This window comes from Anomaloglossus baeobatrachus, chromosome 12 (assembly GCF_048569485.1).
Source record: "Anomaloglossus baeobatrachus isolate aAnoBae1 chromosome 12, aAnoBae1.hap1, whole genome shotgun sequence".
Lineage (NCBI taxonomy): Eukaryota > Metazoa > Chordata > Amphibia > Anura > Aromobatidae > Anomaloglossus > Anomaloglossus baeobatrachus.
Genome location: NC_134364.1, coordinates 117,433,688 through 117,456,717, shown reverse-complemented (window position 1 = coordinate 117,456,717; position 23,030 = coordinate 117,433,688).

Sequence of the window (23,030 nt, the reverse complement as noted above, 5' to 3'; positions counted from 1 at the left end):
TTTCCTATGTCTGTAGAAGGTTTGTGAGAGGGCCTCAAACAATAGAAGGGGTCACAGGGAAGTCCATCAATCATCATGTTCTGGAGAACAGCCCCATAAGTGGTTTCTCCCCTCTGCACCAGTGCCGAACATGTCGATATGAAAGGGGTTGTCCATTATTCATACAATTCCTTATCAATCACCACAGTTCCCCCACGTAAAATCTCAACAGCTGTCCCCACCTCTGGTACGGGCACCATTCCAGTGATGTTGCGCCCGCTATCCCGAAAGCGCCGAAGCCAATCAGTGGCCGCTTCCTACTCACCTCCTTTGGACATAACAGACATGTGGAGGACTTCAGAGACCAGCGCTCAGGTGTCTGAGTATTGGAGAACCCCTTTAACAATGGTGTGAGCACAATGCAGGACTCCCATTTCTTTTTTTTTTTTTTTTTTAACACCATTCACCATGAAGTAAGTGATGAGACAGCATTATTTTTCGAGTCAATACGATTATAGTGATCCCAGGATTACATAGGCTTTTTATTTAGTTACTTTTGCATATTAAAAGTATTTTTTTTTACAAAATATAAAGCTACGTTTTTGGCTATTTTTATCTTTTTTTTGTTTTTCAGACTTTTCTTTTACATTGTTACAACTTAAATTGGCCTTTTTTATACTTTTACTTAGTCTCACTGGTTTCAGCACGGGTCTAATACGCTGAATTTATTCTGTCATTTTAAGGATTAGTTCATTAAACCGTATAACAAATATCATCCGTTTTTTTCTCATCTGTATTGTCATCTGTGTAACACTCGTTTTTATACATCAGCGTCAGCGGTTAATTAAGTTTACGAGACCATAGTTTGGTCTGTCAAGTTATTCGTAAAAATTAGATGATATACGGGTGATTTGTATGAGATCTGAGTTTTTTAAAATTTTATTTCATAAGGTCATTCGGTTTCTGGGAAAAAAATTGTCCGGGTGAGGTCATTTTTTTTGACAGACACCATGAGATTGAAAATATGGTTCTGTTGAAGTACCAGGAGGCTTTTTAGACCCTATGGGAGCACCATTGATGGCAAACCTGGAGGCCTTTCGTAGGCTTCAAGTCACCATAGCAAACATTGGCGTTCCGTGATCAAGGGGTGATGAAGTGAAAGAGGAAGCCTTCCTCACGCTCCTTGCATGTTGCATTTCTGGAAGGTGTTGATAACCATCCTATGTTTCTTATTATTGAGCTACTTGTAAAGCCAATTACACATTTTCCCCAATTTTTTCCCAGTTGCCAGATTTCCTTTAATGCATTGTCACTACCCTCTCACTTTATTGCAATGTTCCCCAGATGCCAGGTTTCCTTTAATGCATCCTTGAAGAGGGAAGCCAGGTGATGGGCCAATAACGCTTCCCTTCTATAAACGTGAATGTGTGTGTGCGGCTCTCATTTGGATCGTAGGCATCAGCCGTTACCTTTGGGATCCCCCCATTTCTCCTTGCTGTTTCCTCGTCTTAGACAGGGGAAGGGCGACAATAATTACATGTCAGTATCTGGCAAAAACAACTGGAACTCCTTTATTGTGGCGTGCTCTGAATCCATACTTCAGGTCTGTAGAACCGCTCATCTCATGCTGCTTTGAACTAACCTTGGGCGAAACACTCTTTGTTTCTGGTCAACTTGCCCTGGGTACTGTCATCCAGCAGCTAAGTCCTGTATAACCTCTTCCCCCAGAATCCCTTCTGTGCGCCTACCGTGTCTCACTCATGCCCTCGTCTGGGCGCGTAGTGGCTACTGGCCAGTACGAGGCTCCGCCAGGGTCTCTGACTCCCAACGTCCCACCGTTCCAAGGTCGACCTGCCGCCCGTTCGCTAGTGATATCTTGACACCTGGGGTGTACCCCCTTGCTAGACAGGCCCTAGCACTGGGCCTTGTTCTGTTCCTTCAGCTCCTGCCACTTAACTAATCCCTCCCTATGTAAGGGCCCAGATGTTCCCTGCTATCCACCCCCACACAGTATCCACAGCTGATGGACAGTCCACAGACACGGTCTTGGGGATAACAGTTGCTTTAATATAGCAGGAACAAAGCAAATCAACACGGAATATATGTTTCACAGTCTCTCGTGGGTAGGCCACGGCAAATACAGCTTGGAGTTGAATGCTGAAGTGGAATTAGGGTACTGGAGCTTTAAGTGCACGATTTGTTTCAGAATTAATACTGGTATGCTTTAGGTTCAGAGTCTCTTGAGCTTAGAGGGTAGATATGATAAGATTGTACAGACCTGGAGTCCTGGGGTTAATTTCACTGCTAGTTCAGACATGTGCAGTACTTGTAAGCAAATGAAGACAGTTGCCCAGCGTGCTACGGGGACCGGACGGCTGGGGCGTGGACAATGGCATGCAAGCCACTAATATTGCAGTGGGGCGGGAGACCCTCAAACTTCCCCAATCTGCGTGCAGTAGGGTCTGGTATATACTCAGTATGCCCTACTGTCTGAAGAGATGTATATCTGGCCAGTGAGGATTCAGGATAGGAAGCCTTCAGTATATTGGCCGTAAGGACCGGGGCTGGGCGGTGGCCCACCGGTACCAGACCGGGGAACGGAGTGAAGCTAAGCACACAGGCAGGGCCATCGGACCCCGACCAGGCTTGGAGCCGCCATCAATAGTCAAATCCGAATGTGACAGGAACCCCCGGGGTTCCCTAACAACTAAGTCCCAATTGAAGGCAACCGCTCACACCGTGAGGATATACAGCCACCGCCACCGGCTAGAAATCCGAGGGCCAGCGCCTGCGGGCAAAACTGGCTCCTCCGGTATCTATACACCGGGGAGCGGACTACAGTTGGGAAGCCATTGGAGTCATCACAGTACACAAGGGTGCAGGGAGAGACAGCCACCATTACCTGTGCGGGGAGAGACACTGCAGCCGGCTGCGGGACCCGTCCATCCAGCCATTTGGTTTACCGGAGACTTTGTGCATCTATTGCTGAGTGAGTACACCCGTGCCATCCGGCACCGCACCGCGCTGTCCCTGCAACCCTGCAAGTCACCGACCCTGCCTCCCCGTCACACCACCGGGCCCCAGGACCACCAACCCCTACCCACGGAGGGGGAAAACAACATCCCAGCTGCTCCCTACCATCGCTCCCGGGATCCCCATTATCAGCAGCGGTGGTGCCCATCTTCACCACAACCCGTGGGTGGCGTCACGGACTAAATCCTCAAACAAACCACCCCCTTTTCACTCATGGGCGAGGAGCGCCGCTCAAGTCCCCGGATCCGGCCCACCGCTCGAGCCACCAAGCAGCAGCAGCGCCGGACCCGAGCGTTAGCGAGCGTAGTGCCCCGCCGCCCGCGACACTAGCGATCTCACTAGCGAGATTGCAGCGTGTAAAGCGGCCTTAACACCGTGTTTGTAGGAGAGGGCGCTATTCGCCCCCTTCCTACATCGTCACTACCCCCTCACTTTATTGCTCTGACGTTTCTTTTTGTCATTATTTGTACCTCTAGCCTTAGTAGTCTTCTATTTCTATCGCATGTATATCCACATTGACACCCAAAAGTGTCCCCTTTGAATTGTGTACTCTTATCTTTGAGGGCATTGTACAGTAACGGCATTAAGATCATCTACCAAACATCCTATTAATAAATGAAAATGTAATTTATACAGTACAGAATCCATTAAAAAAATAATCAATTTTTTAATATTTATTTGTCTTCTCCTAAAAATATATTTATTGCAATACTTCATAAGGCTACTTCAAAAAAATTAAAAAGTTTTGGTTTTTAGGCCACGTTCACACGTTGGATATTTGGTGACTTTTTTTACCTCAGTATTTAAAACCAGGAGTGGAACAATCAGAGGAAAAGTATAATAGAAACTCGTACACCACTTCTACAGTTTTTACCACTCCTGGTTTTGGCTTACAAATCCTGAGGTAAAAAAGTCACCAAATACTCACCGTGTGCACGAGGACTTAGGCTACTGTGCACACGTCTTCTAGGTTATGTGCACACATTGAGTATTTGGTGAGGTTTTTTTGCCTCACGAGTGGGTGATAAATACAGAGGTGGTGCCCGTGTTTCTATTAGACTTTTCCTCCGATTGTTCCTCTCCTGGTCTTGGCTACAAATGCCGAAGTAAAAAACTCACTAAATACTCAATAAAAGATGTCAGAAAAGACACTTTGGGGGGGAAAAACTCTAAGGGGCAAATTGAGTATTTGGTGAGTTTTTTACCTCAGTATTTGTAAAAGGAACAATCAGAGGAAAAGTATAATAGACACACGGGCACCACCGCTGTATTTATCACCCACTCCTGGTTTTAAACTACAAATACTGAGGTAAAAAAACTCATCAAATACTGAAAATGTGCATTGTGCATGTTGCCTAAAAGACGTTGTGTGAACAGTGCCCTATGTAGTCAGTATTTTGTGAGTTTTTTACCTGAGTATTTAAAACCAGGAGTAAAACAATCGGAGGAAAAGTATAATAGAAACACAAGCACCACTTCTGTATTTCTCAGCTACTCACCTGGCTTACAAATACTGAGGTAAAAACCTCACAAAATACTTAACGTGTGCACATGGCCCCAAAGATGTAAAAAAAAACCCCACTAAGGCCACGTGCAAACATTCAGTATTTGGTGAGCTTTTTACCTCAGTATTTGTAAGATAAAACCAGTAGTGGTAATAATAAATACAGAAGTGGCGCCCGTGTTCCTATTATACTTTTGCTCTCATTGTTCCACTCCTGGTTTTGGCTACAAATTCTGAGGTAAAAACTCATTAAATACTCATCGTCTGCGCCACATCTTTTAGGCCACATGCACACGTTGAGTATTTGGTGCCTTTTTTACCTCAGTATTTGTAACCAAAATCAGGAGTGGAACAATCAGAGGATAAGTACGAGGGGGCTGCTGATAAGTCTTTGGCTTTGTGATCTTTTTTTGTTTCTATGGTAACAAATGTTACATCACATGAAAGCCTTATGTGTCTAATATATGTTTTAAAAATTTTGTGTTTGTAGCTTAAGGCAACAGTGTTCTAAGCACGCGAGACAACAAAATGGCAGAGTCTAATGTGATATTCACAGCAACTGAGAGCAGAGGAGGGATAAAATTCTTGTTTCTGCAAGGAAAGTCCACAAAGGATATTCATGGTGATATGTCGCAGACATTGGGGGATCAATGTCCTTCATATTCCACAGCTAAGAACTGGGTTGCCAAATGTAAAACGGGCCACTTCAGCACCAATGATGAGGAACTGTGACGCCCTGGCCTATCAGGTCGTCACAGTGTATTGTGCAATCTGCCCTTTTATACAGTATCCACCTCCTCCTTGGTTATGGGTTCCTGACCTTTGGTGTTGCTAAGAACAAGCTAATCAAAACTCTAGCAACACTCTGCACCACACCCACCAGACACACCAGTGGCTGACCTGAAGGGAATAGGGTCGCCTTGGGGGGTTGATTTACGGGGAGGTCAGGAGTGTCAGGAAACAGTTACTGTAGTTGTTGAGGAGTGACTCTCAAGAGGAGAGGTCAGGAGCTGGGCTCCTCGTATACTAGGTGGCAGCCATTGGTCTGGGCCTGGTAGGAGCTGGACCCCAGTCGCAGGGGATCATGACAAGTGGCACGGACTGTCGAGGAGGACAGCCGGCGGCCTTGTGCCATCACCAGGCAGGGGCCAGGGCACAACGGGATACGTGGACCCTAGGCCAGGAAGTAGCTTCAGGTATCCTGGTAATTTACCCGACGAGGACGGAGCCTTCAAGATCCGTTCTCCACCCGCTCCAAAATCGGGGTACTAGCACAATGAGGGGGATAGGACTTTCCCACTACATAGTCCAGAAAATCCCAAGCGTGAACCTTGAGAGCAAGCTCACCCAGTTCGCCATACTGGTAAGCGGGACCCGTTTAGTCCCATGCTAAAAGGGACCAACTACAGACAAGAGGTGCCAAGGTTAAGGTCACAGGCTAACAAGCAACACCAACGGGCACGGGATCCAGGCGTGCTCCCTCCCTGCTGCAGTGCATCAAGAACTTTTGTTTACCACGGTTGTCAGCTGAGTGAGTACGCGATTAACCCTTACCGGCCCGACGGCACCTCCCCAACGCCATCACCGAGTCCCGGGCATTCTCCCTACCCGTGGAGGGGTTAAACACCTGGCTGCCCACAGCATCGCCACCGGGTACTCCCAATCGCAGCGGTGGTACTCAAATCTTACCACGCACCACGGGTGGCGTCACGAACCTTCCATATCTTTTCCCCCTGTAAATACCCCCCTTTTATTCCAGGTGGCTGCGTGACCCCGACTCCTCAGGTCCGGAGACCGCTCGAGCCACCTCAGATCCGAATCCGAGCAGCAGTGGCAGGCTGCCGAAGCAGTGGCGACACACCCTGGAAACTTTGGCGTCACGAACAGAATCCGAGCAGGACCCACTTACCCGGGTGACGTGTGCCTTAGAGCCGAAAACTGTGAGTCAAGATTCCTTTTCCCGCCAATTCCGCCATCTTTTCGTGCCAAAACGCCATCTTCCTCGTGAAAGCGTGTGAAACAGAAGCCCCACCCTTTGTCCTGAGCGCAAGGCCTGAAGTGGAAGTTCCCAGAGGGCCACAGCACGCAAAGGAGTGCTGAGTGAAAACCGAGAGGGCGTGCCAGAATGTAACAACAGCGGAAATGAAGCAGGGACGCCAGGACTCTGCCATAACGTTCCTGGATGACGCAGAGGCAAGATGGCGGAGCGGGACTGGTCACCGGAAAGTGCTGTTCCCGGGACTGCAACATGGATAGAGGAAGAGACAGAGCAGCTGTGCAGGAGGATGCGGACCTAGTTCCTGTTCATCTTAAACCATTGGAGTGAAGAGATGAGGAGCCTGGCGATGGCGGTGCCAACCAGTGAGATTGAGATCCCACGTGAAGAGAGGGTAAGCGGTTACCCAGTCCCTACTGATTGCCCAAATCCGGCCACAGCGGCTGAGGGATCCGGTCCCCCCCGCTCGCGGTGAATCCTACACTGTCACCTACCCCGTCCTCGGCGGACGCCGAGCTGCCCACACCAATCCTGTTTAGCTCCATGCTAAAAGGGACCAACTACAGACAACAGATGCCAGGGTTAAGGTCACAGGCTAACAAGCAACACCAACGGGCACGGGATCCAGGCCTGCTCCCTCCCTGCTGCAGTGCATCAAGAACTTTGGTTTACCATGATTGTCAGCGTAATTGGACTGAGTGAGTATGCGATTAACCCTTACCGCCCCACGGCACCTCCCCAACGCCATCACCGAGTTCCGGAACATTCCCTCTACCCGTGGAGGGGTTAAACACCTGGCTGCCCACACCATCGCCACCGGGTACTCCCAATCGCAGCGGTGGTACTCCAATCTTACCATGCACCACGGGTGGTGTCACGAACCTTCCATATCCTCCCCTGTAAATACCCCGCTTTTATTCCGGGTGGCTGCGCGACCCCGACTCCTCAAGTCCAGAGACTGCTCGAGCCACCACGGATCCAGATCTGAGCGGCAGGCTACCGACACGGGGGCGACACAGAACGTCCTGGACGACCGAGAGTGGTCGTCGATGCTGTGCACAACCTCATACTGTAGAATACACGAATTTCAGCTAAAGCAATAGCAGACATCATGGGGATTTCCCGTGAACGTGCTTGTGTGATTATCCATGAACATTTGGACGTGAGAAAGCTTCTGCAAAGTGGATCCCCAAATGTCTGACAACAGATCAGAGAAGCATGCGAGTGACAACTTCCCGGTCCATTTGTCAGCATTTCTGGACTGATAAGAACTTCCTGGAGCGACTGGTCACTATGGATAAAACCTGGGTTTGTTTGTATGACCTGAAAACAAGGAGCAGTCAAAAGAGTGGAGGCACAGTGGTTCTCCTCGTCCAAAGAAGTTCAGGGTGCAAAAATCAGCCACTAAGGTGATGGCATCTGTGCTCTGGGATAAGGAGGTCGTGCTGCTAGTGGACTACTTTCAAAAGGGTTCCATCATCAATAAATTGAACTTTTGGGCCAATTGAAGGCAGCTCTGAAGGCCAAAAGGCGCAGCAAGCTGTCCAAAGGAATCTTGTTCCTTCAAGACAATGCCTCCACTCACACTGCACAAGCGACCACGACAAAACTGGCAGAGGTGGGCTTCCAGCTGGTTGACCACCCACCTTATTCACCAGATCTAGCTCTCTCCGACTATCATTTGTTTCCAAACCTGAAGAAATACCTTAAGGGTACCAAATTTCACACCATTTCTGGTGCCATGGCTGCTACGGATGCCTGGTTTGAGGCACAACCGAAATCTTTCTTTTTGCTAGGCTTACAGAACTTGGAATACCGATGTAAGAAGTGTGTTGTCATCAGTGGATAGTATGTGGAAGAAATGTAACGTTTCATCATCCTAGCTTGTTTCTTTAGGCAAAGACTTATCAGCAGCCCCTCGTATAATAGAAGCACTGGCTTCTTGGTTTATCACCCACTTTTGGTTTTGGCTACAAATACTGAGGTAAAAAAAACTCAGCAAATACCCAACATGTGCACGTGGCCTTCATAGTGAGTGGTTTTCAAAAGGAGGTTGGCAGAAAAATGATTCGGTCACTTAACATCTTTATGGTTTTGGAAGACTGAACATATGCACGGTGTTACGGGGGAACCGGCAGATTAGGACCAGGGGGTATATAACCCAATCGCCAGTCGGGGCCCACCGTGCTCCAGATGGTAATGGAGCTGCTGGCACCCTGTGGGTTAGGCGGAGACTATAGAGCTGGATGGCTCTGAGATAACCCAGGGAACCAGTCACGTGTGTAGTGACACATAAGACCAGACGACAACCCAGTTAACGTTTCGGTGGAATTGGCGCAACCCCGACCACGTGTGCAGGCAACACGTCAGGCCGGATGGTGACCAGGTAGCGTTGACCGAGAAGACCGCTGCGACAGCGCCCTGTCAGCCACGTGTGTCAGACACGACAGGCCGAGTGGTCCTTTGATTAGCGTTTCTGGTCACTACTCGAATGGCCACGTGTGTAGAGGACATGTCAGGCCAAGGGATCACACCAGTAGCGTTGACTGGAAAGCCAAGGAGGATAATAGGTTCACACACCCAATCCTGGAACACCCTGTTAACTCCACAGGGGTCCTGGGGTATGCTGTCCGTGCGCGTAGGAGGCACAACCGGACAGGTGACGCAGCAGGTATGCTGTCCATGTGCGTAGGAGGCACAACCGGTCAGAAGATGCAGCAGGTATGCTGTCCGTGTGCGTAGGAGGCACAACTGGACAGGTGACGCAGCAGACACAGCCCAGTTAACGCCACTGGACTGCTATAGCACAACAGGACCGGTAGCAATGAAGCACGGTGCCTGACCCTCATGTTCTGAGCCACGAATCTTGGCGTGACGGGCACCGTTCGCCCAGCCCTACCTACCTCTTCCAACAAGGCTTAAGCCACCATGAATTCTAAGTGAATATGAGTAAAGACTGCGCACCTCCATGTTGTCTCCAGCCCCTTTTATAACCTAGATCCACCCCAAACCCAGAGTGGAACCACCAAGGTCCAATAGCAGAGTGCCATATCATCAGCGATGTGACCAGCGGCCTATCCGGAACCGCCACGTCAATGATGACCTCATGGCAGTCACGCCCCAAACACTTCAGCAGTTATTGACCAATGGTGAGGTGCCAGATCATAGGGGCGGGCCTCTGTGAGCTAGTCCGGAGTGGCCACGTCATCAGGACACCTGATACCCTCTGCTCTATCAGGGCCTGCCACCTCATGGACATGCTCAGTGAGGTCCTTACCGAACCTAGCTTCTGATGCACTAAGTGCCTAAGCATGATCAGTATCCTGAACAACAGACTCAGAAATCAGACTATCTGCCTGAGCATGCTCAGTAGGCACATCCCAGAACTTAGACGCAGCACAAAGTCCAAGTACCTGTGCAAAGAGGCTGTTAGGATTAATTGTGGGAGCATGCTCAGTAGCCTGAACTGAGGACTAAAGCGGGCTTAACACGCTACAATATATCTTACGATGTGTCGGCAGGGTCACGTCGTAAGTGACGCACATCCGGCATCGTAAGTTATATTGTAGTGTGTGACAGCTACGTGCGATTGCGATTGAACGTTAAAACATTCATCGCATGCACGTCGTTCAATTGCTAAAAATTGAACGTGAGGTTGTTAAGTGTTCCCGAGGTAGCACACATCGCAGTGTGTGACTCCCCGGGAACGATGAACACATCTTACCTGCGTCTCGCGGCTCCCGCCGACAATTCGGAAGGAAGGAGGTGGGCGGGATGTTTACGTCCCGCTCATCTCCGCCCCTCCGCTTCTATTGGCCGACTGCCGCGTGACGTCGATGTGACGCCGAACGTCCCTCTTACTCCAGGAAGTGGACGTTCTCCGCCCACATCGAGGTCGTTTGGAAGGGTAAGTACGTGTGACAGCAAATAATCGTTTGTGCAACACGTTCAACAAATTGAACGTGCCGCACATACGATGGGGGCGGTTACGATCGCATACAATATCGTATGCTTAATCGTAACATGTAAAGCAGGCTTTAAGGGGGCTTTACACGCTACGATATCGTTAATGTTTTGTCGTCGGGGTCAAGTTGTTAGTGACGCACATTCGGCGTCATTAACGATATCGCAGCGTGTGATACTTACCAGCGACCTTAAACGACCTCAAAAATGGTGAAAATCGTTCACCATGGAGAGGTCGTCCCAAACTCAAAAATCGGTAATGGTTGTTTATCCAGGTGGTTCATCGCTCATGCGGCAGCACACATCGCTGTGTGTGACCCCGCAGGAGCGAGGACCGTCTCCTTACCTGCCGCCGGCCACAATGCGGAAGGAAGGAGGTGGGCGGGATGTTACGTCCTGCTCATCCCCGCCCCTCCGCTTTGATTGGCCGGACGCTTAGTGACGTTGTGGTTACGTCGCTGTGATGCCAAACGTCCCTCCCCCTTGAAGAAGGGATTGTTCGGCAGTCACAGCGACGCCGCCGACCAGGTAAGTATGTGTGACGCTGCCGTAGCGATAATGTTTGCTACGGCAGCGATCACAAACAATCGCATGCGCGACGGGGGCGGGTACTTACACGCTCGCTATCGCTACAAATTGCTAGCGATATCGCTACCGTGTAAAGCCCCCTTTAGTCTCAGAAATGACACAATTAGGCTGAGCATGCTCAGTAGGCAAAACACTGGGCTTAGACTCTGGCTGGGGTAAATTGGCGCGCGCATGCGCACTAGCCGCCTCTCCACACTTAGACGTGGTGGAAGGAGCAGCCAACTGGACGACCCGAGGCATGGCCAAGAACGGCAGCCGGTGCCTGGGCGCAACAGGAACCATAGCAGGCTGCTTGCGGCTATGGCGGCGCCGCTTCGTAACACACGGCAAGCTGTTTTTACATGGCAGTGTATATGTTTATTTTTTGTCATTTTTTTTGTGCTTTTCCAAGGTGAATATTTCTGAAAAAGACGTCAAATTCACATCCCATTAAAAAGAAAAGGATTAAAAAAATAACAAAAATTAAATACTGCAAATATAAATTAATTAAAAAAATCAATAAAAAAATATAGAAATAAAAAAAACCTAATCATGAAGGGAATAATCGGCTGAGCCAACAAGGGGCGTCCATTCACCCAGTCCGCAAGTGTATTAAACATGAGTAAAACACGCAGACGTTAGTAATGACGACGCTCGCAGATTAATATGCTGTTAATATATTCATATGAACAGCAAGATGATGTAAAGATTAATGAGAAGGTGAGAGATATGCAAACCATTAGTCCCAGATTAAAAAAAAAAATGTCTGCCGCATAGATGGCGTTTATCAGGAAACTATTTGATATAAGGCAGCGGCTGCCAAGTTCTCTATGGAAGGTTTTAATTAGAGCAGCGATGCAGGGCGTGTACGGCGGGCAGGTCACACCGCAGATAATTAGGAGTGACAGTGGATTTTAGAATCGTTTTTAATCATCATGAAATAATTATCCAGCAAAGAGACATAAATTACAGCGCACCTGATAGAAAGCCAGGAGGGGTGAAGCTTTAATATGAAACTATGTTCTCCCTGCACTGGAAAGCACTAGGGGTGTCTTACCGGGAGGGTGATAAAGTGGTCTTATGGGGCTCATAGGAAGTGGAAACACTGCTGACGTCCTATGTTACTCCATTATGCCATATTCATATTACATTTGCACAGGGCTTCCATTACGGCAGCACAGATAGTATTGCTGCCTTGTGCCTAAACACACATGTGGGCTGCCAAAAACTTGCTATCCAACAGTCATTGCATGGCAGCCATAGAGTTAACTTAGAAAATAAAAACTTTATCTACAAGGCATTGATGTGAAGTATCAAACACAAGTTCCTTAAGCCCACTAGTAGAAATGACTCGTGAGGAGGATCCTCTCTATCCTGTAGAGCGTAAGCACTTATTTCAGCAGTGTAGTATCCTCACACATTTCCTCCTCCTTCATACTGTCTCCTCACACATCCTCTCACTCACCATACTGTCTCCTCACATATTTACCCCCTCGCTTTCCATATTGTCTCCTCACACATTCTCCCACTCACCATACTGTCTCCTCACACATTTCCTCCTCCTTCATACTGTCTCCTCACACATCCTCTCACTCACCATACGGTCTCCTCACGTATTTACCCCCTCGCTTTCCATATTGTCTCCTCACACATCCTCCCACTCACCATACTGTCTCCTCACATATTTACCCCCATGCTCTCCATCCAGTCTCCTTACACATCCCTCACTCACAATACTGTCTTCTCATATATTTCCCCCCTCACTCTCCATACTGACTCCTCACACATCGCCCCACACTCACCATACTATTTCAAAACACATTACCGCCCCCTAAGTCACCACAGTCTCCTCAAACATCCCACCACTCATCATACTGTTCCTCACATATTTATTACCTCGCTCTCCATATTGTGTCCTCCCACATCCCTCCACTCTCCATACTGTCTATACACATGTTCCCACCCGCGTAGCTCACCATATTGTCTCCTCACACATTTCTCCCCTTTACTTGCTATACTGTCTCCTCATACATCTCCCATCCCCATTAAATAAATCATCGGATTCTTCAGTTCCTTTGAAACGCTTACCACACCAACGTTATTTATGCCTATGCAGTGTTGAGGAGTAACGTCGGTAACGTGATCAGATGATCTGATCACACTGCTGACATCACCATGACCTGCAAGTGCCGATGGTCAGATCTTTATTTGTGGTCATTCTTGAAAGATGAAAACACAATTGATTGTTGGGAGTCGGCATGTTGCACCTTCTCTGAGAAGGCTGTCAGTTTGACAGGGAGCTCAGCAAATGATTGAATCCTTCTATGGGGTGGCAAAATACAGCTACCAGGGAGATACCTTGGACCACAGCATCGGGTGGTCCGATGGCACCCCCTGCTAGCTGCTTGTGGTTCAATTGACCTGCTTGTCCCATACCTAAAAATGCCTCTGCTGAGAGACTCAAGGATGAGATTAGGGCTCTGTGGCGTCTGCATCATCACTTCCAGAACTCCTTGTCTTTACACTGAAGATCGGGCTTAATGACATTGTCTGTATTTTGGGGTTCTTGCTCAGCGGCAGAATAAATTTGAATCCAGATGATGTTTCATTGATGGTATTAGATGATGGATAAGTAGTATCTGTCTGGCTGGATCACAGAAATTTGACTCTTTTGCTCATCTCTACTTAGTAGCCATTGAAGTTGAGGAGCAACACAAGCATAAACGCTAATGCACCTAATATGTTTTTTTAAAAAAAATTAAAAAAACCCATACAAATTACCCAATACAATAATCACAAGTTTTGTTGCCTTTTTTTGGGGGGGGGGGGTTGCTCCTTCTTGCCCCTACGACATTACCACTTCTTCCTGTAGATGGCCAAACTTGAGTTTTTTAGTGGAAAAAAACATAAAATGTATTAAAAAACTCTAAACATATATTAAATGTATTTTGAAGAAAGGAAGGAATGACACTTATACATGAGTTTTTTTATTGTGAGAAAATAGCTCTATATAGACGTTGCATCACCAACACGGCAATTGTAAAATATCGTACCACAGGTCAAATTAAGATTGGAAAATAATGCAATATCTATGGAAGATTTCACTTTTCTGACAGAGTATTCATTTGTGCTTTTTCTGCCAAAATAAAGAATGCACAGAAATACATATTGTGCACATTGACCCTTAGGAGTCACTTTTATGGCCATAAAAGTGTGATTTGTGAAGTTTGGCTTGTAACTAATCAAACTGGAAGACAAAGGTTCTGTCACGGATGTGTCACTGTTGACAGACAGTCCTGTGGTGTCCGGCTGTAGAAGGTCGCAGTGTTTGGCTACACAAACTGCTCCCTTACGTTCTATTCTTCCTGCTGTGGTGTAAATGGTATTCCCTGTATCTTCTCTGCTTGGAGTTAATCCCTTTTCTTTTAGGACCCTGAGGATATCCTCACCTTCCAGCTGTTAATCATCATCACTTCCCCTTGTGTCCTTAAATACCCATATTTCCCTTTGGTGTTTGCTGGTGATAGAGTTAAATTCAATCAATCTCAACCTTTATTTTTTTTCAATCTTTATTTTTATATAGTGCTAACATATTCCGCAGCGCTTTAAATACATCAGGAACACTGTCCCCATTGGGGCTCACAAACTAAAGTCCCTATCAGTATGTCTTTGGAGTGTGGGAGGAAACCAGAGAACCTGGAGGAAACCCACGCAAACATGGGGAGAACATACACACTCCTTGCAGATGTTGTCCTTGGTGGGATTCGAACCCAGGACCCCAGCGCTGCAAGACTGCAGTGCTAACCACTGAGCCACCGTGCCGCCCTTTCCTATACAGGCCTTGGAAGCAAGCAGTCGGCTTGCATCAATGTAAAGAAACGTTGTTTTCTGCTGTTCTTCTCCCTAAGTCTTCTTGGAAAGAAGTTATTGATTCACTTTCCCCTGTTTGTGCTCCCTGTGTCTTCTCTAGAGTTTAGTGGGGTTGACTAAGTGCTCATCCCATCTGTACTTTAGCTAGGGCCCAGCTCAGGGTCAGTCAGGGTCAGGTATCCTGCTTGGTGCATAGGTGAACCTATCTAGGGTGGTTAAGGGAGGCAGGGTTTCATCCCGTTTTAGGGGCTTGCGCTACCGCTCAATAATTGCTGGTACAAACTGAGGTTTTGAGTTTCGAGGTACAGTGGGGTGTGTCGAAACATTTAATATAAGTGTTCAAAATAAAAGAAGTCTCATTGTGTATAACAAAGCTGTAATTTAATTTTGATGTCCTTATGTCCACTGATAAATATACACAAGCAGCATGTAAAATTATTGCAAGGGAAGCAGTACGTAGTCATCAGGCCTGTTATTAAATTATTTGGCTCTATGAACGCACTCCACTTGAGCTTTGCAATCTACATATTAATATTGTGCATGAAATGTAAAACTGATGTCATGATATGTATTTTTAATTAATATGTATATGTAGGGCAGCCAACAAGAATACACCAAGGAGCATATTAAAAAGCAATTGAGTACAAAACTCTTATTATCAGAAACAAGTTTAAACAATGGCAAAGTAGACTAGTATGGTTGGTTTTAGAATACAAAGGGTTGCCTAGGATTAGAAAAAAAACATTTTTTTTTCTAAAACCCTTACTATATTATTATAGGATGTATTTGTTATTGTAGCTCAGTTCCATTCACTTGAATAGAGATGAGCTGCAATACCAGATATAGACAGGTGGGGAGCTGTCTTGGGAGAAAAGGCAGACAAGTTCTAAGACAACCCTCTTAACTTCACTAAATACTTTTATACTCTTCAGGCTCTATGTAAAAACAAAGCTATACGGCAGCAGAAGACGTGCTATCAGGTGTAATGCAAGTTGCTACGGGTAGTGCAGACGGAAGAGTAGTCAGGCAAGCCAGGGTCTGGTAACAGGAGGACATATATGGACACAGGGAGTACACCGAAGCGTAGTCAGGTCACAATCTGAGGGCCAGAATTCCAGGAAGGCACGTAATAAATTCAGGGAGAAAACTGAGACATGGTCAGGTAACGGTCTGAGGTCAAAAGCCTGGAGGTCATGACAGGAAAAGGGAGCGGGCATAGATGAGTCAAACAACGGTCCGGGGTCAAGAAACAATGATCAGAACACTAGCAGAAACACAGGCCAACAGCACAATTACAGAACCAGAGAATACAACTGACAAGGTTCTGGGAGAGCATGCTCAGTAAAGAAGAAGAGCAATTATCAGGAAGATGGAACACCTGAGCAATCAGCACCAACATGGAATCCTGCCAGCACAGTGCTCAGGAATACACAGCAGAGCATCTCCTAATGTGCAAGATACTCTGCACAGAGAAATTGTTTCATTGCCTGCTCAGTAGCCCAGGAAAGCGCAGCACAGCATTTCCTAGTGTGCAAAAAAATAGTGCATATTCCACTAGAAAACTTTTTTTTTTTAACTGCCTTAAAGAAAACTGCCATAAAATTATGCATTATAATTCAAAGGCATGAACTTAGAGGTTGACTGTCATTTAGGCATCAACAAGTGCTACTGGTTGGCCTCATGGCAGAATCAAAGAAAGGAGCACCATTTCACTTTTGACCATCAATTCTTGCAGAAATGGTTTGTTTGCCTTATCACATTTTCTGAGCCCCTGAGTTGAAGGTACAGTAGAAATTACGTAGAAGTGACCCAAGTGGCCACATTTTAGAAACTGCAATCAAGGACATCATGTAGTGGTGTAGTGAATATTTAACCCCAGAAGAGTTTCATATAGTCCTTTAACATTGGCCTGTGAAAATGAAAAAAAATAAATAAATAAAAAAAAAATACATTTCTTACATTATTATGTAGATATAGCTTAGCTTTTCTTTTATAGAAAAGGTAATAAGAAAAAAAAATGTTCCCCATAATTGATTATGCAATTTCTGGCTACCATACACCGTGTGCAGAATTATTAGGCAAGTTGTATTTTAAAGGATTTTTTTATTAATGATCAACAACTATGTTCTCAATCAACCCAAAAGACGTATAACTATCAAAGCTTAATATTTTTGGCAGTTGGAGTGGGGTTTTTTAGATTTGGCTATCTTAGGAGGATTCTGTTTGTGCAGGTAACTATTACTGTGCAGAATTATTAGGCAACTTAATAAAAACCAAATATATTCCCATCTCACTTGTTTATTTTCTCCAGGTAAACCGACATAACTGCACAAAATTTAGAAATAAACATTTCTGACATGCAAACACAAAACCCAAAAAATGAGTGACCAATATAGCCCCCTTTCTTTATGATGACACTCAACAGCTGACCATCCATAGATTCTGTCATTGCTTGATCTGTTTACGATCCACATTGCGTGCAGCAGCCACCACAGCCTCCAGACACTGTTCCCAGAGGTGGACTGTTTTCTTTCCCAGTAGATCTCACATTTTATGAGGGACCACAGGTTCTCTATGGGGTTCAGATCAGGTGAACAAGGGAGCCATATCATTATTTTTTCATCTTTTAGACCTTTACTGGCCAGCCACTCTGTGGAGTAGTTGGATGCATGTGATGGAGTATTGTCCTGCATGAAAATCATGTTTGTGTTGAACTATACTGACTTTTTCCTGTACCACTGCTTGAAGAAGTTGTCTTCCAGAAACTGGCAGTAGGTCTGGGAGTTGAGCTTCACTCCATCCTCAACCCGAAAAGGTCCCACAAGTTAATCTTTGATGATCCCAGCCCATACCAGTCCCCACCTCCACCTTGCTGGCTTCTGAGTCGGAGTGGAGCTCTCTGCCCTTTACTGATCCAGCCTCTGGCCCATCCATCTGCCCATCAAGAGTCACTCTCATTTCATCAGTCCATAAAACCTTTGAAAAATCAGTCTTCAGATATTTCTTGGCCCAGTCTTGAGGTTTTATCTTATGTTTCTTGGTCAGAGGTGGTGGTTTTCAGCCTTCCTTACCTTGGCCATGTCCCTCAGTATGGCACACCTTGTGCTTTTTGATACTCCAGTAACGTTGCAGATCTGAAATATGGCCAAACTGGTGGCAAATAGCATCATGGCAGCTTCACGCTTGATTGTCCTCAATTCTTGGGCAGTTATTTTGCGCCTTTTTTTCCCAACATGCTTCTTGTGACCCTGTTGGCTATTTGCCATGAAATCCTTGATTGTTCGGTGATCACGCTTCAAAAGTTTGGCAATTTCAAGACTGCTGCATCCTTCTGCAAGACATCTCACAATTTTGGACTTTTCAGAGCCCGTCAAATCTTTCTTCTGACCCATTTTGCCAAAGGAAAGGAAGTTGCCTAATAATTAAGCACACCTTATATAGGGTGTTGATGTCATTACACCGCACCCCTCCTCATTACAGAGATGCACATCACCTGATTTACTTAATTGGTAGTTGGCTCTCAGCCTATACAGCTTGGAGTAAGACAACATGATCAAAATACTCATTTGCCTAATAATTCTGCATATATTGTAAATTATGCCACCCAACACCATCATCCCAGCAGGAGAAGTGTGACGTTACCTTGTGAAGGCCACTTCATTGCGTTGCCCATGTCATCGCCAGATGTATCTCGGCTAGCGCTACATCAAAAAAAGCAGTACTCATCTCTGAAGAGGACTGACCTCTATTTCAGTCTTCATTGCTATCTTTCTCTGTAGCCTTTGAGAGCAGTAGCATGAGATCAATGGAACTCCTTTACAAGGGAATATCACGCTGATCCTGTCACAAGGAGGTTTTTACAAACATAGCCAACTGTCATGGCGGCATCAGAAACTGTGGAAACTACAGATTTTGGCACTCTGCCTGTTAACTTCTCTCATGTATGTGATCAGCATAGGCAGACTCAGGCTTCAACCCACAGACTTGTGGTTTCTAGGCAGCCTAGCAAGAGTTAATCACTGCTTGTTAGTCTCCATTGATCATATGCTGTGGGGGATATAGTAACATTCACTCCCCACCTATATATGCTGGCTAGACGCTTCCTTTAGTGCCAGCTATAGTTTATCTATACTGGTCTGGTGAGGTGTTGTGATCCCGACTTACTAGTGGTTGTAGTACTATGTTGTTGTAAGCGGTTGTGGTGTTAGCCCTTGTCCTTTTGTTGCTGCCTTCCTTCCCTTGCTTTTCTCCGTGGTCTGTTATTGTTTGTTCCTGATAGTTGGCAGTGTGTCTGAGTTTTGGTTTTGGTTTTACCCTGTCTGTCTTTCTGTGTTAGGCTGGAGTTACACTTGCGAGTGACTCGTGCGTGACTTGCGCGAGTCTCGCATCGCATCACCTGACACGGCCACATACTCTCCGGACACGAGTGTCTCAGGAAAGAAATACATGCAGCTGACCTGTTCCTGTCAGGAGAGTGTGTGGTTGTGTCGAGTGGTGCGATACGAGACTCGCATGAGTCACTCGCAAGTGTGACTCTAGCCTTACCATCACACTCCTGCCCCATCCTTTCCTGGAGGAAACAGATTAGTTCTGGTTAGGAGGACAGCCAGGCATGGCACTCTGGCATCTCCACCATCAAGGGTAATCCAGAGGTTTAGCCTAGGGTCTTCTAGCGTAAAGGTCAGAATAGGAGCCTCCTGTCCCTTGCTACCCTACAGTCACATTGTAACAGGTCTTACTCCCTACTGGACCTCTCTAGTCTTCATTCTAGGTACGGTAACACGTCAGTATAACATTGATTTGGTCATGGCACCAGTAGTGTAACCATTTCTTCTATGCGTCCCAGGAGCCATTTTTCAATGACAACACCAGATCGCATGTTGCACGTTCTACTGTTACCAGCATGAAGGCTTTAACATGCTACCATAGTCTGCAGCATCTCCATTCTTGTCTCCCATCGAGCACATCCAGGAGGTGACTGGTCGGCAATTGCAATAGTGTTATCTATCCCAGAATGCTATCAATATAAATGTTGTCTCACCCCACAAAATAATAAGCCATTGTACAGCTCCATTGACTGAAAAATTAAAATGTTATGGTTCTTGGAAAATGGTGACACAACACAAAATATGTTTTTTTTTCAAACTTAGGAATTTTTATTCACCACTAAAATAATAAAAAATCTGGACATATTTGGTGTCGCCGTAAACGTATACAATTTTTAGGAGTGTATATGGAGTATGAGCGATGAGCATCTTCTTCATAAGGTTTTTGCTTTTCTTGATCAACAAATTAAAGGTTGACCTCGATGGACTTCTGTCTTCTTTCAACATAAAGGCTGCTTTACATGCTACGATTTCATATGCGTTCTCGTATGCGATGCGACACGCCCAGGTCGTATATACGATCTGAAGAGATCGTACATAGGTCGTCTCTGAGCCGTCACACGGGCATATTTTATATGATGCCACATCGATCAATATCTCGTTAGATCTACCGGACCGCAGACCGGGATAAATGATTAACATTACACGAGTTACGTACACCTTATAAAGCACGAAGGACAATTCATTACGCAGTTGGTACCACCAATCATAGTGGTGGGCGTGAGGCATGGCGTGTAGAGACACGCCCACATCGCATATGGCATACATAAGAATGTTGAGGCTCGTCGTTGGTAGGGTGTCACACGTATCAATATACCAGTTTCGTTCAAGAAAATGAACAATATTTAGAAAATGAACGACGTGTATGCGATCAACGTTTTTGCGCACAATCAGGGTCACGCAACTATGTCACTAACGATGTCGGATGTGCGTCACTTACGACGTGACCCCGCAGACATCTCGTAAGATATATTGTAGCGTGTAAAGCCCGCTTTAGAACTTTGAAGCAAAACAACACGAGGCCAAAAGGAGAAAAACAAAAAAAGTCCAACCTCCTTAAGTAAACAATATTTTTGCTATTAAACTAAGGTGCAGTTCTGTAGATGAGCCACTCACAACATTTTTTGCATCTTTATATAAATTGTGCGCTCCTAGGAACTATATTTTACGTGACTTATTCCAATAAACGTGTCAGTCACATATTGAGTCATAGCGGCTGATTTCTGAAAAACAACATATTACATGGCAAAGATGGCAGGTTTATGAGACAGTTTAGTACTGGAAGATTATAAAATCCTTACTAATTGTCTATTTATGATACTCATGAAAGATCACATTGAAAAATTCTGGTAAATAAACTTCATCAGGCATCACTCACTTTACTTCTTACTGGAATATCCTGATCTTCCCTTATCCAACAGTTAATACCCCGCGTATTGCAAATAATATTTTACACCTTCTGTATTCTATCATCTGCTCGTGTTGACGAGCATGATTTTCTCCATGAGAATGGCTTTTTTTATAACACATACCATACCTCCATCAAGGGACAGGTTGTAATAAGGACTTGAGGTACGAAGAAGTGCCCATGATATACTATATATATATATATATATATATATATATATATATATATATATATATATATATATACATATATAGAGGGGTTGTGTTAGGGCCAGGTGGATGGGCAGACCCGGGAGGTGGATCCACTGGGCCGAACTCCCCGATGAGGGAAAGGAGTCCGGTAGCCGGAGCACTATAGGTAGCAGAACAGTCCGCACACAAGAGCACAATGGAGAAGTCCCTGGAACCACGGGGTCACTGATGGTGGTCCGGGTGACGGAGCTCAGGTTCGGAAGCCGGGATGATGTCAGGCGGGGTCCGGAACCGTTGGAGCGAGATGACGGGTCACCGCAGGGAACAGAGATGGTGCGGACTGTCAGGATGGCAGATAGGCAGCGTTCGGGGTTCGGGATACGGCAGGACCGGATGGCAATGCAGGATCGGCTCTAGAAGAGAGAGAGGTAAGTATCTCACAGGAACACAAGGAGACCTGACTCCTAGCTTGGGAAACACGAAGATCAGGCCCCGCCCCCTTGGACATTGCACCCCTTTATACCTGTGTGCTTCATTTCCTGTCAGTGGTCACTGGCCCTTTAAGAAAGGGTCAGTGACCGCGCGCGCGCCCTAATGCGCATGCGCGCGGCCCGGGTGCCAGAAGCCAGGGCAGGAAGCTGAGAGGAGGACGCAGCAGAGCCGGGCTGGGGCTGGGAAGCCGACGGGCGCCGGGAGCGGGGACCAGGAGGCCTGGGAAGCGCGGGCGATGGAGGCTGGAGAGCGGGGAGCGTGGCAGGTGAGCCGGGAAGCGGAGCAGAGGACCCGGGGAGCGTGACAGTACCCCCCCCCCCACGCCCCCATCCCCGCAACCGGGACAGGAAGGCACGGATCAGAGGAGTACCCACATTCTCTCTGGGCTCCCAGGACCTATCCTCAGGACCATACCCTGCCCAGTCCACCAGAAAGAACTGTCGACCCCGTACGGTCTTCATGGCCACGATATCCCTTACCGCATAGATGTCGTCATCAGCAATAGGAGGAGGAGCCGGACTGGCAGCAGCGGAGAAGGGACCAAGGACAACCGGCTTGAGCAGAGAGACGTGGAAGGAGTTGGGTATCCTCATCGTGGCCGGGAGCTGCAGTTTGTAGGAGACCTCATTGATCTTGCCGAGGACTTTAAACGGTCCGATGTAGCGAGGACCCAGCTTGTAAGATGGTAACTTCAATCGGACGTACTTGGAAGCAAGCCAGACGAGATCTCCGGGGGAGAAACACGGAGGATCCAGACGTCTCTTGTCTGCGTGTCTCTTCATCCGCAGGGATGCACGTGCAAGGGACGCCTTAACTGAGTCCCAAATGGTTGTAAAGTCACGGACTACCGCATCAGCAGCAGGGACATCCGAGGAAGAGGATACAGGAAATGGGACCGAAGGCTGAAGTCCGTAGACGACATGGAAGGGAGAACTGGAGGAGGACTCACTGACGTGGTGATTATGGGAGAATTCAGCCCAAGGAAGAAGCGTGGACCAATCGTCATGATGGGCGTTGACGTAGTGACGTAAGAAAGAGGTCAAAATCTGATTGACCCGTTCCACTTGGCCGTTCGACTGAGGATGGTAGGCTGAAGAAAAGTCCAGAGTTACTCCCAGATGTTTACAGAGAGCCCTCCAGA